General features: G+C 36.0%; 1 long non-coding RNA gene across 2 annotated transcripts; it reads right to left on the bottom strand.

Moving 5' to 3' along the window:
- Positions 1-10,529: 10,529 nt before the first annotated feature.
- On the bottom strand, positions 10,530-21,555 carry LOC103161528. 2 transcript variants are annotated; one of them, XR_003480426.2, is made up of 3 exons: positions 21,309-21,555; positions 13,520-13,755; positions 10,530-12,247 (listed from the first exon to the last, which is right to left on the bottom strand). It is a non-coding gene; the product is annotated as an uncharacterized LOC103161528 (long non-coding RNA). The 2 variants fall into 2 exon arrangements; XR_003480427.2 differs by having other exon boundaries at positions 10,530-11,248.
- Positions 21,556-22,489: the final 934 nt, after the last annotated feature.

Below are 22,489 nucleotides of genomic sequence, written 5' to 3'. Positions count from 1 at the left end.
GAAAATCAATGAAGTTTAAGCTGATGTACAAGAGAAGGATTACAAAAAAAAAAAAAAAAAAAAAAAAAAATAGGAAAGAAATTTCCAAAAGCAATAAGCATGATGGGAAAACAAAGAAGTTTGTTTTCACTGAAGCACACTACAAAAACTACAAAAATAAGTAGACATTGGGGCTGGACTCAAATCTCAGTGGTTAAGAGCACTTGGCTGTTCTTACAAAGGATTGGAGTTCAGTTTCCAGCATCCACTAGTTGGCTGACAACTAGTCCCAAGAGATCCAACTTCTGCTTCTAGTCTCCGTAGCATTAGTTATACATGTGTTACACAGACATACATACAGGCAAGGTACCCCTAAACATAAAATTAAGATAAATCTATTTTTTAAAAAACAGCAAAGACCATCACTATAGGAGACAAAATGTTCTCCATATATGCAATCAAGAATAGATCCCTAATCAGACAAAACAGCAAAAGAAACAGCAAAGTTGAAACTGAAATTAATTAGTTGAACTTGAAGAAAATAAAAGTATAAACATAATAACAGTATTTAAAAATACTAAGTACAAGGATTCTTTAAGGGTATTAGAAGTTATGAGGCCTTTGCTGGGCGTTGGTGGCACACGCCTTTAATCCCAGTACTCAGGAGGCAGAGGCAGGCGGATCTCTGTGAGTTCAAGGCCAGCATGGTCTCCAGAGCAAGTGCCAGGATAGGCTCCAAAGCTACACAGAGAAACCATGTCTTGAAAAACCAAAAAATAAATAAATAAATAAATAAATAAATAAAGAAAGAAAGAAAGAAAGAAGTTATGAGGCCTTGTTGCTTGTCCCTAGAACTAAAAATGGAAAAAAGAAAGGAAAAAAGATTAAAAAGGAAGATAATGACATGAATGGGGTAGAAGGAATGGAAAGGGACAGGGAGGGATAGAGGGGAAGGGAAGGGTTAAATGATAGAAGAAGAAATTAGAGAAACAAAAAAGAGAGAGAAAATGAAAGAAAAGGGAGGAAAAGGAAGATCACAAATGTAACTAATAATTAGTAAGATAAGATGAAAATCACCACAGTGTGTGAAGGCACACCTATAGGAACATCAGAAAACTGGAGTTTCAGCTGAGAGCATGCCCTGTAAGCATAAAAGAGCAATGGGAATTCTCAGTTGTGCTAATGAGATGAGTATTAAGCTTACACTTGGAAAACTATTTGTTATTGTCTAGCAAGATTATACTTCACAAAAGTGCTCAGTTATAACAAGATAGACACATAAATTCATTATGGAATCTGTGTGTGTTAGATTCTAACTCTATCTAATAGGAAGACACAACCAAAGTAAAGTGTTTACTAAATTTGAGAACAAAATTAATCAGGCAGAACTACTCATAATGATATATATGTGTCTTACAATGCCAGCTACAAAAGAACATGAATTAAAATAAAATTTAATGTAATATTATTTTTGTATATAAAATTCAAAATGTACTATTTATATGAATAGTAAGAATTTAAGAGCCAGAATGAAATTGCTGCAAAGCCCAGTAAAGGTAAAAGTCTACAAAAGAAACTGTCTTTTGCTAAGGTAGATCTTGAGTCCAAATATTTAGTGATTAGTCTGATATTAGCAGGATTAAAGGAAATTAGGACTGAGCTCATAAAACACAGCCTGCATAAAAACAAGATCAGGGGGTGCAGGAATTGAAATACAAGTCACAGGAATGGATTTCAAATCAGGGTTTTTCTTCACTGAGATAAACTTGATTAGAGACTAATTAAATACCTTAGTTATCTATACATTTACATCATCCAATCCAATGCTGATTTTTTGTCCTGTGCAATCACATGACAATTCATTAGTGTGCTTGTATTTAGTTATTTGCTGTTGTTATTGTCTGAATTTTAGCTATCACTAATGATTGTGAAAATTTGATATTATTGCCACAGCACAAAATGCCTCACTTAAATGTATAGAAGTCAGTAAAAATTCTTTTATGTAACGTTAAACCTCTGTAATCTTTAAATGTGAGAACATAGTACTGAAATAGAGAGTAGAAGGTGAGTTAAAATTATTTAGTTGTAGTGTTACCGACTATATTGCACTACAAATGAGAAAGAAACAATGCACAATAACGCTGCCTTGGTGGGATCAGGAGTATCTCTGACTCTTTTGCCTGCTCTTGAGACACTTTTCCTATTAGTAAGTTGCCTTGTCCAGCATGAAATGAGGGTGTTTGTCTTGCCGTATTATATTTTTTTTGTCACATTTTACTGTTGTCATCTAGAGGTCTGCTCCTTTCTGAAAGGGAACAGAGATGGAATGAATCTGGGGTTGGGGAGAGGTAGGGGAACTAAGGAGTGGAAGGAGGGGAAACTGTGGTTGGGATGTATTGTATGAGAGAAGAATCTATTTTCTATTAAAAAAGGAAAGAAAAAGTCAGTCTATATTGGCATTATTATTTGATATATGGACTGTGTGAAGGATAAGTTTAGGAAAGAAAGAGTTGAATATGATTTCTGACAAGATAAGCGGTAGGTTCATTTTTAATATTAAATAGCAGTTTGTAATACAAGACTAGAATTTATCATGGATATCTGGGACAAATAAATGTAAGCAATGAGATTAGCTTTGGTATACTGAAGAGAAATACCCTTGGAATGTTTAAACAAGATAGCAATCCATTTCATGCTAATGAAGGAAACCTGTAGGCAGGTGATGTAGGTTCATATAAGCCCTGCCACATTACTCAGGATCTATTCAGAAGTCCTGTTTGCCATCATGGGATATGAAGCCCCTTCAACAAGGTCCCAAATCTGATATGTAAAGTTTACCATTATAACTGTAATCAGTAGGAAAATGAAAAAAGAAAACAATCACAGTTTTTAACTTTTAAAGAGAATTCACCAATCTCTAATATAATCTATTTACCTCTCTTTGGCAAGGAGTTTAGCTGTATCCCATCTAGTGACAAATGAGCCTTGGAAAAGTCATCTTTTTTCTTTGTGGTAACATGCAAAGCTAAAAAATCAACTGTCTTTTCTTAGAACAAAAATAAGGAAATGGAAATAGAATGTGTACTTGTGAGTTAGAAATTAAGTCACTGACAGGTAATTGCATATTGAATCGTGGATACAAATAAAACAGAACCATGTGTCCTTGGATTTAAATTGGAATTTTGAGATGACTTGTGTATGCAGATGAGGAAACAGAAGGATACAACAATTACTCTTCAAGGAATTTGGATGAAAAATGAAAAGGGCAGCAGCTTAGATTCCTCTGAATTGTGGATAGGGGAGTTGAGCTCATAGGGTAGTAAAATATGGTGAATATGTTAAGGCAGATAACCAATTAATGTTTTACTTTGGTTTTTCAAGACAGGATTTCTCTGTGTAGCTTTGGAGCCTGTCCTGGAACTAGCTCTTGGAGACCAGGCTGGTCTCAAATTCACTGAGATGTACCTGTGTCTGCCTCCCATATACTGTGATTAAGGGCATGTGCCACCATCACCTGGCTCTGATTAATATTTCTTAAGGCACCTTAGCTTGTCGGATAGAGGAAGGCTTATGCAAAGGTTAAACCCTTAAGGGAAGGAAACTGGAGCACAGGGAATCAAAGGAGCTGCACCCAGCATGTCATTACAGGTTGTACAGTTGTACAAATTCAAAGCAGACTTTGAGAAGTCTAACAAATGAATATTTTTGTTGCCTATGCAATAATTCATTAAACTATGGGATTAGGGTGAAAGGGAAACTTGGTACCAGAGAAACTCTCAGGAATCCACAATAATGACCCCAGCTAAGATTCCTAGCAACAGTGGAAAGGGTATCTAAACTGGACCTCTCTTGTAATCAGATTGGTGACTACCCTAATTGCCATCATAGAACCTTCACCCAGTAACTAATGGAGGCAGATGTGGAGAACCACAGTCAAGCACCAGGCCCAGCTCCAGGAGTCTAGTTGAAGAGAGAAATGAGGAATTATATAAGCAAAGGAAGATCAAGACCATGACATCATGGTGAGCAAACACTCAAAGCTGAACTGAACTTGTGGAAGTATACAGACTATTTCTACACCTGAGTCTCAATATGATGTGACCAAGAGGGGCCAGACCTAGGGAGCATCAGTTGTTTCTGTTATTTGTTTTCTTTCATCAAAGGACTGCTCACTATTTGGCTTCACAATATGGCTGTTTATTCCACTCTGCTTTGCCTCTTCCTAAAAGTCCAATATAAGTTAGAGGATTCAAAAGAGAAAGATTTATTCTTTAAAAAGTAGTTAAAAACAATATGTTTTTTATTCACTGGTTTCTAAATGGAAATTTGACTTTCAGAGAAATACTTAGCTGAAGTAGGTAACCCTCTTTCCAGTAAACACCAGTTGCCTCTTTGAGGTCTGTGTGAAACTATCTTTGTCCAAGGTGGATTAGAAAGGGCAATCCACTGGCTGCCTCAATTCTGAGATCTTCAGTGGTGTCAACATCTTACATCTGTATTCTCAATGAGATATGTTTACATTCAGGAATGCTTCTTTATTGTAAAATATGTACATTTGTTTTCATTTGTAACAAAAAGGGGATTGATATGAACCCAGACTTGAATATGAATTGAACAGCTTCAAAAATATTAATTATGCACAAGCATATAGTATAGGATTTTTTCAGGGGGGCTACTTTTGAGTTAAAAGAATACTCAACCAAAGAGAAATGCAAATGAGCAAGAAAAACCTCTGATTAGATTAGCTTAAGTCAAGCTCCCACACACTCTACACAACCAAAGATTCTTCTGAGGATACAAATAGGTTAATTAAATAGGTAACACTGTACTTCTTAATTACTCTCATTTCTCCCAAAAACTATTATATGAGATTTAACAATCTTTCTACAGAAAATAAGACGCATACTTTCAACTTTATGTGATGAAATTAAGATAGAAGCATAACATTTGTTAGTAAATACATATGCAATAATTTCAAATAGAAAGTGTAAATGGATATGAGAACATTTTAAACACAATTCTTTAAGGATTTTGAAGGATTCCAGTTTATTCATTCATTGTACTGCATCTTTATGAATAATAAACATTCCTTAGTGTAAAATGACAACAAGATGAGTATGCAAGTAAAAGTGCTTGCTGCTCAAGAAGGATAACCTGAGTTCATTCCCAAGAGTACCTAGAAGAAGACAACCAATCCCCATCTCATGACTCCCACATTCACAATACATTTCATGTAAGCATGTATCTGCACACACAAAGACACACACACACTTCATGCAAACATATACATACACACCCATACACTTGGTGTATACATAAAAACATACCATGCCCCCATGCACACAAAAACTATAAACACACACACACACACACACACACACACACACACACACACGCCATGAATAAACACACCATTCACATACACACCAGGCACATACACACTACACATACATACACCATGCAAACACACACACATACCTCATGCAAACACATGATACTATTCAGAAACACACTCCATACAAACACACAACATGCACACAAACTTGCAATGTACACACACATCATGTATACACATATATCATGCATACATATACACACTATGTATACTCACAGGACGCACAAACACATGATGCACACACACACAAATAACACATATGACATCCATATACACACAAACACAGAGACACACACTATGCACATGAACACGCACACATACAAACACCATGCACACACATACAACATGCATTCAAACAAAAACACAATGCACACATACAAACACACATACCATGCACACACATATTAATAATAACTAAAAAATACGTAGGTGATAGTTTTTGAGGCATATATATAGTTTCAACCTGGAAGCCAATTATGATATTAAAAAGAGATTTTCATCAAATCAGATATGACAAAGTTGTTAGTTTGATATTATATGAATATATTTCTTTATAGAAGAAAATCAAATCACACAATATATTTTGATCATGTTTTCCTCTCTCCCTGTCCCTCCAAGACTCTACCCATCTCCTTCCCTACCCAAATTTATGTTTTTATTTCTCATTTTCAAAAACAAACAAATAAAAACAAAGAAAATGCACACACACAAGCCAAAAACAATACCAAAACAATAGCAACAGTAACAAATCTTTCAAAAATGGAAAACAAAACATACAAGCAATAAGAAAAAAATACCCATGCAAATCAAAATGGGTCAAAAAGTCTATAAAGATATCCTGAGTTCAATTTGTGAATTCATTTTGTGTTCAATAACTACTTCTGATGATGGGAAATGTGATTTTTTAAAAACAGATCCATTACCAATTATCACAGCTGAAAACATTCCTAGGAGTAACATTATACAGATTGAGCGGGATACACACACACACAAACACATGCACTTACATATGCATGTATGTGTGTACATGCCACAGTAATAAATGAAAAGAAACTATGAATTTGCAAAAGAGAAAATAAGGATATGTGGAAGGGTTTGGAGAGAAGAAAGATAAAGAGGAAATGATGTAATTATACTGTAATCTCAAAAATTAAAACAAAGATTAAGTACCAACTCTTCTGATAAATCTAGCACAGTCAGCCGGGCGTTGGTGGCGCATGCCTTTAATCCCAGCACTTGGGAGGCAGAGGCAGGTGTATCTCTATGAGTTCCAGGCCAGCCTGGTCTCCAGAGCGAGTCTCAGGATAAGCTCCAAGCTCCAAAGCTACACAGAGAAACCCTGTCTCAAAAAACAACAACAACAAAAATCTAGCACAGTCAAGGAGTAAAATAATTGAGGTAATTTTTTTTAACAAATAATTGAGGATTTCCCAATGTACTGAAATCATTACCACTAATGGACTCCCTTATTGTGTATAAGTGGAGGTCAGTGTATTGAAGTCATTGTAAAATACATAAAAATATTTGTACCCTATAGAAAAGGGGCAAGCAATAAGATGTAAACGCTTCTTATATCAGTCTCACAGCATTGTCATGACATCACCAGTGTAGCATGCAGATGAATCACATTTACCTATATTTCTTCCCATAACTTCACTAACATCCATCTTTCTGCTGTTAATTTATGTGCCACTATAAACCAGGAATCCTTATGTTACTTTAGAGGTGTGGTATTCATGCTGACACTAGAACCATTTTATTTTTGTTAGGACAGCCTTTCAATTTTCAAGACAGGTTCTTACTATGTAGCACAAAATTGGGACTTGTCTGTTTAGAACATTTATTTATTAATCAAGGAAAGATTATCTGTAAACACTTAGCACAATGACTCAGGTAGATAGGTGTTTATCCCATAGTAATGCCTGTGTGTGTGTGTGTGTGTGTGTGTGTGTGTGTGTGTGTGTGTGTGTTAAAATGCATGAGATTAGGAAGCAAATATGTTAGCCTAGGTGATAAGCATGATGGTCAAATGTTGATATTTCAACAGAATAAAATATTATGGAGCCTGGCAAAGAGGAGTGAGCTCTTTTTAATTACAGATTTTGCTTGCACAGATCTTGGCTTCTCTTAAGACCACCACTTACTTATTACAGAGTTAACAGAAATAAGAGAAACCTTACCAAGCATACACAGGGAGCACTCCTATCACACAGCCCATTCTAGAAGTACCCATCATGTTGACATGTGGCAGCAACTTTAAGCCTTTTTATTCCCAGTAGACTGAAAATCAGATTTTGGCAAGAGACAATCAATGGCTCTTAGAGTGGGGATAATGACAAAGCTCACTGCCAGTTCTCCATGAAATTCATTTGATCAAACAATAACTAGATTCTTCTTAGCTTTTAATTCCTTTACTTTTATCTCATTGTCTCTCAACTCCCCACAGATAATAAGTGTTTTGTTAAGGTAAACATAGAATCCTAAAGCATCCCTGCTGGGCACTCAGCTCCCCAAATCAATGTTTTGCCTCCCCTGATGCATTCTTAAAAACTACCTTATGTTTCTGCTAAAAATAAAAGTATGCTAAAAAAAATAGAAGCTTATTCCATATCCAGACAATGCTATCTTTATTTTAAAAGCCTTTTTGTCATCAGAGTAACACAGATAGTTCCATGGTTCTATCATAGTTTCAATGTTTGGGGCAAACTGCCTGATAAGAAGACATTCAATTTAGTGTCTAATGAGAAATCACCCTTCATGCAAAGCATGGAGGAAATACTAAAACAAACAAACAAACAAAAACTACAAACACCTAGTATCATATTTGTCTCCTAATGTATGTTTTTTTTCTTCTCAATGAAAATAATTGTTTACTTCTTTTTGTCCAAACCTCATCTCAGTTTTGGTCACCATCAGAAATTTAGAAATCCTTAACTTTTAAATCTCTCTCTCTCTCTCTCTCTCTCTCTCTCTCTCTCTCTCTCTCTCTCTCTCTCTGTCTGTGTGTGTGTGTGTTCATGGGATCAGAGACTAGGAGAGTCCTGAGGCTAGTCAGATGTCCTCCTCTATCACCATGAGCAATTTCTTGCTGAACCTGAGACTTGGGTTTTATCAACTGTGTTGGGAACTATCAATCCTCTGTCACACTCTCTTGTAATTGGTCTTACATATATGTGTAGGATGTTTGGCTTGCTATATGAGTCTGGGGAATCTGAATTCTAGTCCTCACAATTATCTTTAATTATTTACCAATCTCTCTGCCCCCTAAAAGTAAATAATTTTATATTGATGCATGACTTTTCTTTAAGTTTTCAATTCTTCACAGCACATTTTACCTTTTAGGGAACTATCTCATTTATTTAGCGAGAACACTTTGCTTTCTTTTTTTTTCTTCCCAATCCATTCAAACACATACTTACAAAGGCAAAAGCATTATTTATTAATGTATCAAGAACTTTAACAGTATTGAAAATATTCCATATATTTGCAGAAAGAATGAATTCATTAAGCAATCAAATGGCTTGCCGCTATTAATTTCAAATGGAATCATAAGTTATTACTTCTACAATATAGAAACATGTGTTCATAATTGTGAAGGTTCTGATGTCCACAATCCTGTTAAAGACTCATGCAGGTACAACCTAATGAGACTGTATTTTCCCTAGGTTATAATCTCTTATGCAAAATAAGTCATCTGTACTTGTTTTACAACTTCCACATTTCCTTAATCTAGGCATGATAGAGTGCAAGACTGATCTCATAGCCTGCTATTTATAAATGCTTTTTAGAGTGACATGCAGTGAGAATGTAGTAACTGTAAGCATAATATCGATTTTTCTATGCAAAGACCCCGCATTCTGGCTGCTTGACTTAGGGATATCACTCAAAGACAGCACAACCAAATCCTTGCCTGAGTGGTGTCTCCAACTCAAGAGAGTTTAAGATGGTGTCCTATTTTATCTAATTTTCATGGTTTCACTTTATTTTTAAAAGGAACTTGACATAATGTATGTGAAATTGATTTATGACTTTAAAAACTGTTGACACAAAACACACTTCTTACTGAAATGGAGTCACAATTTCTTCTTGAGCTAATAGCAGTGACTTATAGAATGTGGCTCAGGATGTCTCAAATAACATGATACAATGTGGAAACAGTTTCAATGAGTTTTACATTTAACTAAATAAAAGCATGTTATATGTCAAGGCACTTTTCAAATATGTGAGGGGAATATCAGGTAGATGGGTCACAGCAAACCAGGAAAATCTCAGCTAGAGTTTTCAGATGCCACAAGATGACATCCTTGCCTTTTGTGTTTATGGTCTGAAACCAAAAGGATTCAGATGATAATTGCAAGTATGGTAGACCAGAAGGAGAAATGTTCAGTGAATACTGCTAAGTGGACTAAAGACACCCTGATATAATTAGGGCCAGGATCTACAACATTTCAACTTTTCACACTTACAAAGTTTTAATCAGCATTATAAAATATTGAGCATAGGTGCAGGAGTTAACTTGTTATTGTTTGGGGAATGACTGTTCCCAAAAATTGCATCAATTTTGAAACACAAATACTGAAGCCATTTAATAGCTCCACATGCTGCAGAATTATAACATGAAATTTAATAACAGGTCATTTTAAAATGATCATGAAATACACAAGTTTTGAGGGTCTCTAATGGCTTTGAAAATGAGCAAGCATATACGTAAAGAAGGAATTCCTATTTGGATATCTTTACAGTATGCCTATTTCATATTGGAATTAGGAAGGTTATGGTTTGCCCAGGATAATAAGCAAATGGGACAACTTGAAAGGCAGCCTGTACAGAGCATAATTGCAACAATGTGCTGCATACCTAAAAACGCTAGGAGAAAAGATGATATTGCTATAAAAAATAAGGACAATTTATTGAGTAACAAGATGTGTTTATCCCAATTTAGCAATTAAAGATTATACAAAAAGCCGGGCGTTGGTGGCACACACCTTTAATCCCAGCACTCCGGAGGCAGAGGCAGGCAGATCTCTGTGAGTTCAAGGCCAGCCTGGTCTCCAGGGCCAGGATAGGCTCCAAAGCTACACAGAGAAACCCTGTCTTGAAAAACCAAAAAATAAAAAGATTATACAAAAAAGTATGAAAAACTCACATCCTCACTTGATAGTCGATAGTCTATAAATATATACACCTTTTATGATTTCAGGTAGCAACTAAAATGAATTTAATTTAAAATAAAAGTAGGGATGAGGGGATATCTCAGTGGGTATGAATACTTTTTGTGCAAACATTAGGAACTCAATTCAGATACCTACCATTCAAGTAAAATCTGGAAATGTCAGTTCACCTATAAGCCCAGCACTGTAAGGTGGTGACATATAGATCCCATAAACTTTCTGGCCAACCAATCTAGTGCATCAGTGAGTTCAAGGCTAAGTGAGAGACCTTGTCCAGGGGGAATAATGTGGACACTGACAGAAAAGAATACTGACAGCCAATATACTCCTCTGGCCTCTGCACACACACAAAGGTGTATGTATACATACACCACATATGCACACTGCATGCACATTAATGTACATACATGTGCACAGCTACTAACACACTACATGCACATATATACATACACAAATGAAAAAGCAAACAGACAACTATTTGAAGACCATAAGATGAAAACAGGCTCAAATTTAATCAACTGAATGTGTTAAAAGTTATAGAGAAGATAAAGCACAAAACCAAAAAAAAACAAAAACACAACACTTTTAATAAAACACAAATAAAAACAAAAATACTACTTACTTCCCAGTGTTAATAGTATCCTGTGAGGAATGTTCTCCCATCCTCTTGTGTTCACAAAGAGCTGGGATTAGGTGGAAAGACCTCAGTGTAAGAGAGAAAGAAGTGAGACACTTCAAATTGTTCAATATGGAAACAGGGAGTAAGCAGAAGGACATACAATCCAATGCCTGTATCTGAATTTCACCCACTCCTGCCTGTTTCCTGTCCATCTGCCTCCCTTTGGCTTTTGGGAGACCTTTGCATATGTTCTGTGATCTGGAAGGACAGAGGTGCCAGGCACTCTTCCATTGGTTGACTTTATTCCCTGGGATGCCACCCTGTAGCTTTCAGTCATCGTCTCAAAGCTTATTGTGTTTTTTTTCCCATTGTAAAACTTTATTATTGTGAAGTTCCTCTCAGTGTGTGTGCTGGAGAAATAGAGCAGAAAGTGTGTTCCTAACATTTCCCCAGAGATATCAGACTGCAAAATAATAAATAAGCATGGATTGTGCTATTATAAATGACCAAGAAAAATCACAAAAAGTTGATTGCAACTTTTAAACAGACAGTGACCTAGACATGATAAGGAACTGTCAATGATGATGCATGATTGCTCTAAATTCTCTTAGTGTTAGGTATGCTGACAGATAAATATGCTTTATGATATATGTATATTGGTCTTCAAAAGTATTTGGTAAATATTCTTCAAATGCTTCTTCCATTAAAAATTGATATTTAAAATATATCTTTATAACACACACAGATTGTGTGTGAATTATTTTCTGTCTTTTTCCCTCTTTTTGTTTTGTTTTTTTTTTTTTGATCAGTTAATGTTATAATGAAAGGTCTACAATAATATTAAATACACAGTTGCCAATGAGAGATAAGCTTTAGGTCAAAGGTAAAGCATATTCTTAGCTTATATGTTATCCTGGGTTAAAACCCAATTCCAAGAAAAATAAATAAAACAGTTAACCAATGGTAAAAAAGCACTGAATCAAATGCAATTTTGCTATGTATACTGCTTCCTACAACTCACTGAAGTATAACATCTTGTCATCTAGAAGCAGTTTCACAAATGTATCTGGACATGAAGAAACTCTGAAGAGACAAGGAAAACAGCAGTCAATCAAGACATCATCATGATAATATGAAGCAGATGTCAAATGCCATAACTTTACAATTTCCTGTCTATTTAATTCATAAGTATCAAACTAAAAAACATTTTAAGACTTACTATATTCCTGGATTGACCTGTAAAATTTATCTTCATATTTATTGATTCAATTTGAGAACAAAGATATAAACTAAAGTGGCCTTACAATCAGCAGTCTAACAGTTAAACAAGATCTTACACTTCTTAACATTCCCATATTTTGAGCAAAAAAAATATTACATTTGGCTGATTATTTGTAATAACACAATACCCACTGATTTCCCATCCTGAAGCCTGATACATTTGAGAAAGTTGGAGTAAGCTTGCTGTGTTCTACCTCTGATACACACCCAAGAACCATGAGTTAATGTAAGCTAAACTCAAATTATAAATTCTGGGGAAGGTGGAAGGGGATTTCTTTCTTTTTCTTTGTCCTTTTTTGTAGTAAAAAAAATAATTCAATTTCTATCTCTTGTGTTCTCATATTAGCATTGATTGGTTCTACCATGGAATTAAAATAATTATTACAAATTTCTGATTCCAAACATGTTATTGATAATGCTAATGATGATAAAGACCAATGAAGTTCCTTAAATAATGAAGTCACATATTTTGGTTTAAACATTTTCTTCTTCCTTGGCGCTTATGACATGATCATAATCCTATGTGTCTTAACCATAGATAAAAATATATTTAATCAAATAAAGAATAAGAAACAGAACGCCCAGGAAAATGCAGTTCTTGAAATTTCCAGTCAATAGAGAAACTGGTCAAAACCACTCAGGCTGGGTGTTGGTGGCACATGCTTTTAATTCCAGCACTCCAGCACACAGGAGGCAGAAGCAGGTGGATCTCTGTGAGTTCAAGGCTAGCCTGGTCTACAGATCAAGTTCCAGGACAGGCTCCAAAACAATGCAGAGAAAGCCTGTATCAAAAACAAAATAAAACGAAAACCTACTCAGGTATGTCAGAAACATCAACTTCCATTTTTCATAGGTTCTTCTGGTGGAGGCTGAGTGAGACTTCACTTACTGTTACCATCATTTTAACTCTAGCTTTTCTGGGATCCGGGTGCTCAATAACATATGTGCGAGGAATTGTCATATAACAAAGTTAATCAATAAAAAAGAAGAGAAATTATTTTGAAAAGTTTTTTTTTTTTTTAAAGAATAACAGTTTCACTCCACTCTTCTGTATGGAGCTCTGAAGGGACTTACTTTCAAGGGAGACTTCCAAAATTATGAGACTGCAGTGCTGCTTTCAACATCTCCTTAATCTCCAAGGTCAGTAGCATCAGGTGAGAGGGATGATCTCGAAGTGACCCCCTGGACAGAATTACTCTTCTTTCAGTATCTCCTCCCAGAAAGCTCATCATCTTTGCTGTACGGATTTCACATATTTTGGTACTTTCAGTTTGGGTTGGGTTGGGTTCTCTTCCTATTTTCCAGAGTATCTGTGAAGACATAAGGTTAAGCCTGGGTTTAAGAAACATGCCTGAGATTTTGTAACATTTAATACTATAAACATTTACCTGTTCCATAATTATATATTTCTGTTGGTGGTCAAACCTATTGGGAATTCATTTGATCATGTTCTACTAAATAAAACCTAAGCCATTCTTTCCACAATATTCTGAAGTTATCTACTAAAATCAACAAACTTGGACAAGTGGGAATGTGTGAATTTGTGTAACTTATTATGCTTTACAAATCCATTTATGCTTCGTGGTAAAAATGTAGCCTATCTAAGAGGATTCTTTTCAAAAGCATTTTAATATTCATGTTTATTTTTCATCTTAACCTTTGTATTATTCTTACTATTCAGACTATCCACCCATGAGCTTTTAGGATTACCTTTTATCTTTTTAAAATGAAAACAAACATTTATAAACAATATTTGGGAATTTGGGTGTTGTTCTTTCCAAACTGCTTTCTGCTGGTTGGGGACGATGTCCATACCATGGGGATCATGATAAAACACAGAAATCTGGCCTTAGTCATCTATGGCTGCATCATCTCAGGTGTTTGGATATAGATTACCTTTTATCTTGAGAGTGTAAACAATCATAGCTTAATTGTAGAGATAAGAATAGTGAAGCTTCCTGCTGGAGAGGTGTATCAGCAGTTAAGAACACTTGCTGCTCTTCCAGACGACATGGGTTCAATTCCCAGCACGTACACAGTGAATCAGAATTGCCTGTAACTTTCCAGAGGAAACCATACCCTCATACAGACATACATGCATGGAAAACACCAATGCAAGTGATTTTTTTTTTTAAACTCAAGCTTCATAATACCTAAATGATCACCTATATGACTCTGGTGGTCACAAAATAAAGATAATGTCCCTGTTCATCATACCAATAGGACTGTATAGTGTGTGTGTGTGTGTGTGTGTGTGTGTGTGTGCACTCATGCCCTTTCAAATTAAAAAATGCCTCCTTTCAGTAAAATGAAGAACACAGAAGATAGAAGATGTTCTGTGCACTTTTACCTTGTAGCTCCAGACACTGCTTTGAACAGATGAAGCAATTAGATTTTCTTTTTAAGTTAACCCTGACCCATGTTTAAAAACTATAATACTAACTATAATCTGTAACTCCAGTTCCAGGGGATCCAACACCCTCTTCTGGCCTCCATGGTCACTGCATGCATGCAGTGAAGAGACATAAAAACACATCTTTTAACAAGAGAGAGCTAGCTTGTTTTTAACAAACTTGTATTGTGACTTTAAAAAAAGCTTAGATGAGGTTTATTTGAAAACACTAACTTATAAAACCTCTTACCAAATATACAATATTAGAAAAAGCACAGCTTGTGGAATTGATTATAATATTCAAGGCTACATTTTAATATGAAAAATAGTAGAAATTAAATAGTTAATTATCCAGTAATTTAGTAAATCTTTATCTAACTGAATGCTACTTGGAGTATGTAGTATTAAACAACACTTTCTCTCTCTCTCTCTCTCTCTCTCTCTCTCTCTCTCTCTCTCTCTCTCTCTCTCTCTCACTCTCTCTCTCTCATACTGTCCAGCTTAATGAATGTGTGTCTTCTTAAATTAGATGCTTCTTTGCATATTATTACAGAAAAGCAAAAGAATGTAATTTTGGAAAATCAGAAATTGTCATTTTGCTACCAAATTAGCAACAGTAGCCAAACATCTCAGATACAGTCATGAAAGGAAAGTAACCTAAGGTTTTGTCAGAATCTTAAAACAGAATGCTAGCTTTGAATCCACAGTGCACCAAAAGCAATAATCAGTGCATTCTGAACAAGAATTTCACCTGTCATCCTTGACATTATATCTGGTCAGATGGAGAGTTGAGTTTGGGTAAGGTATAACTCTAAAGAGGCACGATTGATGGTGGCTGACATCATAGACTTAAGGAACTGGGTCCAAAGTTAGGATATTGCCTCATGTGAAGGACTAGCTCGTTGCGACGATCTCTCCAGAAAAGCCCACTGCCATCTAGACCTTTACTTTCTATGTGCAAATGGAACTAACCTGATTCTGTTTGTTTGTTTACACCATTTACACAAAAGATGCTCTTCTAAAGAAATATCTGATTGTTTCATTGTATTTGATCTTTGTTCCAATACAGTGTTGATAGTCATTATGTTTTACTTTTCTCATTACTATTATTATTTCCTAACTCTTTTACACACATGTATAATTTATCAAACAGATTTTGGAGTCCTTGAGATATACATCCATGACTAACATTAATTCCCTTTGAGTACTAAGAATTTTCATAACATTAGCTTCAGTGTACATTTTTAATATTTGTTTCTCCAGTTGTAATGTGCAGTTAAATGGAATGCAAATATGTTCAGTAGCATCTAGAAAATGGCAAGGAAATGCCAAAAAAGAAAGCCAAACCCCTCAGCATTTTGAAGCAGATAAATAGGCATTTTATCAGATTCTTTTTTAAAACAAATTTGCCTTTAATTTTGAGAATTTTAAGTACTAGCCATCAAAGGAATTATAAAAATAAATGAATATTAAACAATAGTAGAGTACTGTAATACAAATATGTAAACAAATATGGGGATAATAAGATATTTTATTTCAATGATTAAATATCTCCCTTTCAAAACAAATGTTTTTAATGTATACTCTATCAATTTCATTGTATAAATTTAAACTTAAGGAGAATTTTATTTTTCCAGAGAAAAGCAATATAAACATAAAACATGGCAATGTTAGATGTTAGAATAGGCTTCTAGTTGATTTTCATGGTTTGATCTTTGTTCCAATACAATGTTGATAGTCATTAGCATAGACTTCTTCATCTATTGTTTACATGCAGTCTTCAAAATCATGTTATAATTTCCTGTGAAATGTGCACAATGTAAAACAGTTTTTCTGCTTGTTTAGCAAATAGTTTCTGTTAGATAAAGAAATAAAACCTTGAAGAAATCAATGTCAACTTTTCTCAGTAAACATCAGGAAATAGGCTGCTCAATTCAAAACATGTGTTACTATGTACTAAGAACATATACTGGCGCTCTTCTGGGGCTTTACAAGTATTTCACATGTGTCATGTTTCATATTAAACCTCACAACAAGGTTAATGTAGCATCCCATTTTCATAGGAATTTGGGAGGAACGGTATTTTTTAAAAGGACTTCAAAGAAGTTAAATAGTTCAGTAAAATTCAAGCATTTAAAGAAGCAAGGAACTGAGTCTAACTTGTTTCAATTCCTGAGGCTCTGGTCTTTATAACTTGTCATATCATCTCCTGTCACAGTTGAGAGAGCATCAGGACCAAGAAGATGTGGTACTGAGTCAAGAACCCATGTGGTCTATAGTCTGAATTACTGAGTATACTTCTGAAAGAGACATGATTCTTTAGCCTTGCTAGTTTAAAGAAAATGACTAGAAATACCACGTATGATGACACTATCATCAGAACCATCTTCCTTAGATTACTTTTTTTTTCAAATTAAAGATTGTTTCATCTTATTTTCCTGGATAAATCTTAAAATTTTCAAATAAACACAGTTAGTTTTCATTTTTTTCTGTGTAAAAGTTTTCAAAGCACTATTGAAGAAATTATTGTAAAATAAAGCATGAATGCTTCTTAAAATACATTTTCATTTTTAAATTAAGGTCTGGTTTACAAATGTATACAAAATTAACAATAGTATTTTCACTGTTTAAAGCTGATAAAACTTTTTTTTAACCTCTGGTGAACAGAGAGAGCAACAAAAAATGCTTCCAAGGTCATTGGTGAACTCAGTAATTTCTAATAACAAGTAAATTAGAGATGGCTTCCTTTTGGACACATTTGCCTTATCCATTCCATGTTTCTTCACTAAAACTATGATTCCCATTGCAAACATATCTCATAAGAAGGTGGCTGCTTATAATCCCCCTTTCTTTAAGAAAATATGTTCAAGTTTGATTCAATGAAGCACTTTAAAAGAAAATCCTCCTTGAATTCCTGGAGTGATCTCAGTAACATACAAGCTGCTTTTGATTAGAGTAGGATTAGAACTGACATCAAGTTCAAGATATAAATGTATGCATAACTAAATCCAGTCACTGCTTTTAATTTTTCTCCATTAAGTTCTCCCATCTCTATGGGCTTCGGAAATATCATGGCACATGCCTTTGATGCCAGCACTCAGTAGGCAGAGACGGTGGAGTTTGAGTTTAGCATCCTCTACTTAGTACATTCCAGGCCAGTCAGGGCAACATAGTGAAACCATGCCTCAAAAATCACTAAGTTTTAAATATGTGATAGTAAAATAAGCCTGGATATGAATATCAGAAGACCTGGACTTGAATAGTAGTCTCATAAGTAGCTTAACATATGGTAATCCTTTATGCCCTTGTCTAAAATATAGGGATGAGTGTACCTCCAGAGTCTGGGGGGAGCAAATATCATAACACAAACATTTGTACATAGTTTAGAAACCATTACTTATGCTCATCTAAATATATACAGCAATGCAGTGGAATAAAGCATTGGAGAATATAATATATGACTAACCCATTTAAAAAGCATAGTACAGAAAACAAGTCTCCTTGTACTATGAACTTCACTAACAAGTCAGTGAAACAGAGTGATACTTTTTAGTGAAGTATTTATTTTGCTGTGCTGTAATTTATTGTTGTAATTATAATTATTAACACAATTCTGAAGCTACTTTGGCTATTATTTCCATAGTGCTTGTCTCTAAAATTATTTTCAAGTGATTCAGGACAGAATTGTATGGCTTGTAACCTCAATCACAATTCAAGTCATCTCATTTTCTACTGATAAGACCAAGGGGTTTCCACTAAGAAAACAATTTATATTTCCCTAGAAAAAGCTAGGACTCCGTCAACTTGCTATCTGTGTCAAATAAGAAATCATGCCACTGGGGAAGAGAGAGGGGGGCTCTTTCTGAATTTCTCTCTTGCTCATATAAACTTAATCAAGACTTGCAATTAATTTTTGAAATTGTTCTGTATCGACCCTAGTGTTTGAAGCTTCATTTTCTGCCTCTGGGTCCCATCAGTAAAATCCACACATCTCCCTGTTAGTGGAGCAGCTGGCTTTTAAAATCTGATGTCTTGTAGCTCTTATTTACAATCCTAATCACATCATTGATTTCAGTAATCTTTTAGTAAGAGTGGTTATTAATGTTGTCAAAGGCAGAAACTAGGATTCACTATGGTTTTTTTTTTTTTGTTTCTTTTTGTCTCTTCTTCTTTTTAGTGATCCTTGATAATTAAGATGAAGCTTAGCAATACGACTTTAGAGGCCTCTGGTAATTAGCCATTTCCTTTGGTTAAGTGTGCAACCCAGCAGAGGTTACTTCACTGACAGTGGTATACACCACCAAGAAAGACCCATTCTAAAGTTACAAACAGTTAAATGAAAGTGCTGCAAGTAATTCTCATCACAACTCAGATGTAACTAAATATTTTCAGTTTTCAAACTCAAAATACTTATACCATATAAAAGCTTATCTTATTCTGAATGAAACTGGAGGCAGTCCATGAAATATGTTTTGTTCGCAAAGAGTCCCCTTACACATAACACATACACACAATACTAAGTTGTGTGACCATTTCATTAGCTCACATGAATCTCCAAATGCAAAATAATTTTTTCAGCATAAAAAGATAGGCTAAAAAGAACATGGAGGGGCCAAGAGACATTTAGAAATCAGACTTTTCAATATCCAGCACAATGACAGAAATGGGTGAGATGAGGTAACAAATTCTGAGTTTTCAGAAAAGGAGTTATTCGGCAGTGGAAACTGCCATTCTAAACTGGAGCTGTTGCCTTTTAAAAGATGGTGGGACAGCATAAATGTTCAAACGGCTGTTCTCTTCCTCTAAAAAAAAATGTGTAAAGATCTGACAAAAAATTGTTTATTTGGTGTTGCTTTCCCATCCCCAAACCAAGGGAAATTATACACCACTATATGTGTTTGGCATAACTATCAAAAGCCAATGCCCAATTTAAAAATACCCCAGATCAATTTCTCTTATATGAGGGTATAGTATCTGAACTGAAAAGGTATTATTAGAAAATGATATCTGGAGCATTAGGATGTATAATTCATGTTGCTTTCATTTGCTCAGACCATTGCAAAAATCCATAAATCATTTTCTTGCTTATGTATTGCTTAAGTGCAATTTGTCATTTTGCATTAGAGGCCCGCCTCAGCCCATCCAGTGCTTTTAATTCACTGTTTAGAGTTTAACAAAACACTGGCCTTGTTGGATGAATGGAAAGACGTTGCAATGTGGAGCCACACCAACACTTAATAGGTTAAAGAAGCAAAGCTGTACATTTCTACTTTGAGTATCAAGAGAGTAGAACTTTGTGGAATTCCAAGCCCCAATAATAAGAAGCATCAAATTCCACAAAGGGTTCTCCATTGAGTCCAAAGCCTTACACAGCTAGTAGTCACTCAATACCTCCAGGAGCATGTGATACAAATCATTTCCAGAACTAATCCACACCAGCCCTTTGTACAAGTAAATGGAGGTATTTTTGTGAGCTTAGTTCCTTGCCTTCCACTTAAGTTGTGTTTAGCTACTGTATGACAACCTTTTCTTGGCTATCTGTAAAATGTGCCACTACACCAGATCCTTGGCATTGATACTGTGGGTTGGAATTCTTGGGAGTGATAAATGCAGGGAACCATACAGCTCAATCCTGGTGCTATCTAACATTTAAAACCATCCTTATTGGTGCATGTAAAACCATTCCTTCCAGTTCTTACAAAGTGACAGGACCTCAGATTTTTCCCCTCCAAGTTCTGTGCACAGTGCAATAATAAGAGGCTTGTAGAACAGATTGCTTTGGAGTCACGTTACATCACAGCAAAGAATCAATTATTTAAAAGCTAGTTAGCAAACCTACCTCTCCTGCACTCTCCAGCAAGAGGTAGCAGACAAGAAAGCAACCCTATTATTTAGTTATCATGCTCTTAGAGATCCTTGGTGCCCTCTTATTTCTGCCTCACTTAGACATCTTAGACATATACATAAACATATGATGCATTGCCATATTCACACATAAACTAAAATTTTCATGAAAACCGACTTTTACACTCTTTCCAAATGATTATTAACCCCCACTCCCATCCTGACATGCATTTTGTTGTGGCACAGACAGCTGGAGCTCCTTGGGTGCAGAGGCCAAGGGAGGAAGATTGCAAGACTGCATGCACATGTTTGCTTCTCCCACAGCACAGCAGTAAAGCAGATTCCAGGGACAAAGTACACAGACTGCTCTGTACTTCAAAGAAGCCACGCCCTCCCCCAGACTGCCGTCGTCTATAACTGTGACTTCGCTAAGTATTGAGACAAAATAGGATGAAAAAAAAGGGATTAAGAAATGTAGAGGGACAGGGTGTCTGCTTAACTGCTACAAAGACAGAAAACATATATGTTAGGCCCAAAAGACAGTTTTGAAAGGAAATTTTTAGGTACTGTTTTTGACTTCAAGATCATAGGAATGGTTTCTTTCAAAGACCTTATTATAATGCCCACCTGCAAATGTTGACTGCGAAAAAACTGCTCTTGCAATCTTCCTTCGATGGAGTTTCCTCAGGGAAAGCAGAGGCCCTGGATCGCTTTTATTTGGCTGTGAAGACTCTACTGTCACCCCTACAGTCCAGGGACTGGCGCCTCAGAGACTAAAAGTCAGTGAGGTCAGACCTCTGGAGAAGCCTGCCTTTGCTTTGCTGGCCTGGACTCCAGCCTCTGTGACCCGCGAAATCCAGCAGAGCCCCCAACAGGCAAGCCCTAACAAAAAAACGGGCTCCACAACAAAAATCTCGCTTGCCATATGCTGCTTTCGCCGCTAGGAGACGCCTGTAACCCACGTTTCTGGAGAAGGTCCCCAACACAGCTGCCACCAAAAGAAAAAAAAAAAAAAAAAAAAAAAGCAGCACAAGTGTTACAGTGGATGCACTGATTATTTACAGGGAAATCTGGCCATCTCTCCACGTTCTCATCCCCACCTCGGGAAGCTCGCTGGCTTTCTGCAAACGCCCTAAGTCACATCAAACTTCAAGCTCCTTTGCGAGGCGTAAACCCGCTCTCCCAATACATTTGCTTCTGCACTGTCATTCCGCATGTCTCTGACACATAAACATGCACACACACACATATTCCGTTAGTATAAATAAACATATTAAAGCATTACCGTCGTTTTTTTTTTTTTTTTTTAAACAAGGCTCTAGGTTTCTGATGAGTCAGCTTGGGGAGCTAGGAAAAAAATGCATTTTAACGATGTAGATCTGAAAGAAGGAGGAGGGACGGATAGCACAGATGGCCACAGTGTATTAATATTCGGATACGCTAGCAGCCCTTTTTCATTGATCCACAGGTCCTTTTTCTGCTCTCCCGCTCCATTCTCTGCCGCAGACGTGACGCTAAAATCATTTTAAACTGCAGCGGTTTGAGCTTGGGTTTGGCGGATGGTCAATTCACTGCAGCTGGAAAAGGCTTAGCCATGTTTGCTGGCTCCTTTTCCAGCTACCCGCTTAAAGGTAGAACCCATCTCTCAGCAAGAGCCTCTAGGGCTAGGAGTATGGGCTGTTAGATACGGACTCACCACACTGCTTCGAGCATGCCTGGGTGTCAATCACGCATAGGGACATGCGCTCCTATTTCCTCGCCGGAAGGCACTGTAACATACCTTACGGGGTGGACAAGGAACCTTCCCT

Source organism: Cricetulus griseus, assembly GCF_003668045.3.
Source record: "Cricetulus griseus strain 17A/GY chromosome 1 unlocalized genomic scaffold, alternate assembly CriGri-PICRH-1.0 chr1_0, whole genome shotgun sequence".
Taxonomy (NCBI): domain Eukaryota; kingdom Metazoa; phylum Chordata; class Mammalia; order Rodentia; family Cricetidae; genus Cricetulus; species Cricetulus griseus.
The sequence above is the reverse complement of the archived record's forward strand: the minus strand, read 5'-3'. Positions and strand labels throughout refer to the sequence as shown.